Below are 4,950 nucleotides of genomic sequence, written 5' to 3'. Positions count from 1 at the left end.
CCGCCTCCATCCAGCCGGGCCTCCGCCTCAACCATCCAGCACACTCTCGCCGCTACAACCATCCAGCATGCGGCCGCCGCGTCCTTCTAGTGCACCATCACCGCCGATCAAGAAATGGTGGCACGACATGGGTCGTCACCCCACGGTCTCCTCCATCGTCAAGATCGTATGTGTGCCGTCCTCAGTCCAACCCCATGGCATTAGGATGGCCAAGTTTGTCACGAGCAACAGTCCATGGATGTCGGCTTCAACTTTCCTCCGCAAAGGTCCTTTTGCTCGGTGATGCAAGGCATGCACTCTTCTCCCACGCGAGTTCTCTCTCACTGTCCGTTGCTCATGTTTACTGCTGCTTCGATTTCTTTGTGATACAAATGCACTGATAAACATACTGGTTTATATTTTATATGGTCGTTCGGTACACAGGAAACAGTGTATGTACATAACATTTTTGGATTTAATTTTGGAAGGTTCACACATCCATAGTAGAGAAAGAATAGTAGCAAGTCCAAGCTTTCTTTGAGTGGAGGTACATAACCAATTCAAATGCTTGTTTTGGTTATGTTTAAGGGAACTCATAATTTTTATGTTTGTCCGCTGTTAGCTATGTAAAACAACTCAATAAAAGTTCACTTTTCAATGCTTTAATAGTTCAATTGGTAAAAATAGTAGGTGTTCATTCTACAAAAAATCACTGACTTTTTTATATGTAAAGAAAAGAAATGGAAATCTGTAAGTTCATAGAGGGACATATATATGGGGAACTTGCGTCCAGCACACGAGCATTTGCGTCCACCACTAAGGGCATTTGCATCCCGCACACGAGCTACATGCTTGACAGTTGCACACTGCCGCCATGAACATGCACAAATGATATTAAGTAGAAGTTTGTCAGTTCAGTTTTTTTATTGATTTACCTTGTTTAAGTAGTAGTGCAGCAATAAAATGTGTAGTTGTACTGAAGTTTTAGTTGTTATGTGGGGAACCCGGAGGCCATTTATTTTGGTTTACAATTCATCTTGTCTGTTCTTTTCAGTCTGTATGCTTTATTGTGCATAATCTTGAGGAAATCCCCAAAAATCATGTGTGCACTCAAGGTAATTAAGTGGCTTTGTAAATTCTGACAGTCCATCCCAGACTAAGCAAACAGTACATGTTAGTCTTGGTTTGTGGTTAGACATGCAATCTGGTTTCATAGATGCTTCTGCTCAGACTGGAAATACTATGTTTTAGGTAATCCTGCTAGTTCAGTGCTAGTACTTCTATTTTATGTTTATCTTACAAGTGGAAAATGTTGAGGCTGGTCCTGTTGCCAGTTTTTCATAGATTTTCTAAGTAGCCTGAGACCCATCCTGCCCTCTATACAGATTCAGAGTTTATAACACATCATTGGATTCGCCAAGGCCGTGTCCTCTGAGATAAGAAGAGCGACAAGGAGGTAAAAGGAACACCAGATTTTTACAAATTCTGCAGATGTAGTACGTATTTGCCATTTTGCCAAAGCAGTGAGTCTATGTGCTGATGTTTCTCTCGTCTTCTCTTGGATGTATTTGTCTAGATGGAGAGCTCGGTCTTTTTTTCGTGGAGCTGGCGCTGCTGCAGTACGGCCTAGTCCAGTCTAAGCCCTCCATGGTTGCTGCTGCTGTTTCGGCAACTAGGCTCACCCCTGAAGAAGACCCCTATGTGGATTGACAATCTAAATTATAGTATGTGTTCTTTATTTATAATTAAAGTTCAAAAATATCATTGGCAGGGGTACAGAAATGATTATAGTCGTTATAGCAAAAAAAAGTGCAGAAACTTGGATTTATGTGTTATGTAGTATTGGTACTTAAGAACAAAAGTTTAGATTTCAAACTTTCAAATAGTTCAGTACTACATAGAAAGGAACATAAGTCCACCCTACAAAAAAACCCAGTAAATGTATCTCTATTATGATCTGAAATTCTTTTGGTCTATCTCTTTTAGTCTCTAACAGAGAACTTCCGCTGATATTGTAATAATCGGTAGTTTTTTTTATCTTTAGCTCATCAAGTGTTAAGATTTCAGTGAAGTAAAATGCTTCTGAGCTTTGGCCATTTTGGTTATTTTTAGGATTTTCCAGATCGGGGAAGGTGCGGAGCTTGCCTGATTGCTAGCTATTTTGCATGTTCTGTTTACCCACTATGCATGTGTTGCTGCTTCTAGGAGCCCTAAATTTAGGGTCAGTACCACGCCGACAAGCCAGGCAGTCGGCCTTTGCACCACGAACTGCTGCAGTTTGATCTTGCGCAAGTGGGAAATTCCCTCATGCCGAGTGTATCAGTAACACCCTACGCTCCAAGCACGTCTCCTCCTGGTCGCCCATCAGTTCTCTTGTTCCTTGCTGCTTCTCCTAACATCGCCATAAAAGTTTTGCTAGGAAAAAAATGTGTGGATAAAAAGAAGATTGCAGTGACAGTAGTTTTGGTTGCCATTTCTCTCTATAGCAGATTGCATCCGCACAAAAAATGCTACTGCAGTTTACTCTATGTGTAAAATGAATAAGGTTCAATTCACAAAAACATGTGGAAGTTCGTTTGGGAAACTCTGCATTCTATTTGATTATGCCAAGATGTACAGGATGACTATTCTTTATTGTGTGCCTTTAGCACAATTTAAATTTACTAGTTGACCATATGTGTAATGGTTTTTTTTTGTTTATAGGAAAACTAATATGTGAGCATATTTCAGGTTTCTTTGTGAACTTGTAATGTTACTGTACATGAACTTGTACATTACCTTGTTATCAGTTCATGTGTATGTGTGTTGGTAACCACTTACCGTTGTATTACTGCAGCTGCTCTATGTAATTAGCCCCTTTGTTGGGTGAATCTCGTACTATTTGCTACATTGACATTGTGAAAACACAACAAGTTCACGATTTAAAAGGTTGTAAGTTCAACATGACGTATATAAGTTTGGTAAAAAAGCTCAAACAAAAAGGAACCTCATGAAAATTCAAATGGTAAAAAGTTCAAGTCGTACAATGAGAGAAGTCCAGAATTCATTGCCAAAAAATATTGAGTTAAAAAAACACAAAACATTTTCTTTAAAAAAAATATCAATCAGCTCAATGTCATAAACCATGCTAGTTCAAGATGATGATACCGTAAAGCCTTGGAAATTTGTGAGGAAAATCATACTGACAAAACAGAGTAAGTTGATTTTATGAAAAACACGCTCAGTACAAGCGCATACGAACATCAGTTCAAGTACTCATTTTTCGGAACCATTCAAAATTACTCTTTGAAAAATAGATCAGTACAAACACACACATATATTAGGACGAGTACTTTGTTTTTTCGGACGGAAAAACAACAGGATCTGTCTTGCCGTATTGAAAACCTTTTAAAAAAATACAGAGTAAAGTCTAGTATGTGGAAACACGCTCAGTACAAAATATGCCGTGTTTGTGGGGAGGTTCTACTCACCGCCGGGTGGCACTATCTCTAGCAGTTCGACAGGGACGCGTCCCTCAGTACTACGATGTCGAGGTAGACAACCGCCCTCTTTGTGACCTGTTGCTATTCCCCATCTTGCACTGGCGGACTGATGATGCGGGAGCCGCCCTCTTCGCTACAACCCCACATGGATCTCTTTCTTTCTTCTCTCTCAAATTCGTTGAAAAACCTGGTTGCTTGTTCGTGTTAAAAAACACGCCGAGACACGCGATAGCCACCCCAGTTAGTAAGTACCTCAGTACAAGTTAAAAACGGTGGTCCGTTCGGAATAAAATAAATGACAAAAATTTAAATTGTAAAGTTCAAGCAAAAAAAACCCCATGAAAATCCCGCTTAGTAAGTACCTCAGTACAAGTCCTAAAATGAGAGAAGGTCAGAACAATATTGTCAAAAAATGTCGAGTTAAAAAAAAGAAACAAAACAAACACATTTTCTTTTTGAATAAAATAGAATTCAGTATGATGATACAAACCATACAAGTACAGGGGCGACGATACAGTAAACCGTTGAAAACTTATGAGAAAAATATTACCCAAAAAACAGAGCAAAGTCTAGTTACTGAAAACACGCTTAGTACAAACCCATACAAGCATCAGTACAAGTACCCTTTTTTGGAACCATTCAAAATTACTCTACAAAAAATAGCTCAGTACAAACATACACATATATCAGTACGACTACTCTGTTTTTCAGACAAGAAAACAGCAAGATCCGTCATGCCTTATTCTAAATTACTCTTAAACGGTAGCGAAGTAGAGAAAACGTTCAACATGACAAAGTTTTGCATTTTTGATAGCTATCCAACGGTATATTATTTGCCATATTTCGACAAAGTTTTTAAAAAAATTGCGTTCAAAATCAAATTTGACCGTATTCGAATTCATTTTTAAATTGTAAGGAATTAGAAAAACATTTCTATATGAAAAAGTTGCGCATTTTCCATAGCTTTCGAACACCATATCATTTGTGTCACCGACAAACTGTTTGCAAAAAGTCGCGAAAATACGTTTCGCCCAGAATTTCACCGTTTTTCAAATTACTTTTAAATAATATAGAATTAGAAAAAACAATACATATATGGAAGATGCGGATTTTCACCAGCTTTCCAACGCCATCTTATTTGCTCAATTCCGACAAACGGTTTGAAAATTGAGTCCAAAATACGATTCACGTTTTCGGTTTTGAAAAAAACAGTTTTTTCAAAACTGCTCTTAAACCATAATGATTTTGCAAAAACGTTCAATATACTTGAAATATGGTTTTCAAGAGCTTTCCAACGATATATTACACGCCCCGTTACGACAAAAAAGTACAAAAAAATTTTGAACTAAAGAAGACGATCTGTTTAACACAACTGAACGCATCAGTTCAACCGCTTCGAAAACATCAGTACAACCACCTGAAAACATCAGTTCAAAAAGGGTAACAAAATAATATTCTGTTACGTGTAACAGAATAGCCCAGATGTATT

General features: G+C 38.3%; 1 long non-coding RNA gene across 1 annotated transcript; it reads left to right on the top strand.

The window, feature by feature from the left end:
• Nucleotides 1–304: 304 nt before the first annotated feature.
• LOC123043649 (uncharacterized) lies at nt 305–2,809 on the top strand. The gene is made up of 4 exons (XR_006419436.1): nt 305–1,230; nt 1,365–1,435; nt 1,556–1,703; nt 2,092–2,809. It is a non-coding gene; the product is annotated as an uncharacterized lncRNA (long non-coding RNA).
• Nucleotides 2,810–4,950: the final 2,141 nt, after the last annotated feature.

Source organism: Triticum aestivum, chromosome 2B, assembly GCF_018294505.1.
Source record: "Triticum aestivum cultivar Chinese Spring chromosome 2B, IWGSC CS RefSeq v2.1, whole genome shotgun sequence".
Taxonomy (NCBI): domain Eukaryota; kingdom Viridiplantae; phylum Streptophyta; class Magnoliopsida; order Poales; family Poaceae; genus Triticum; species Triticum aestivum.
This window is presented reverse-complemented; position numbering and strand designations above follow the sequence as displayed.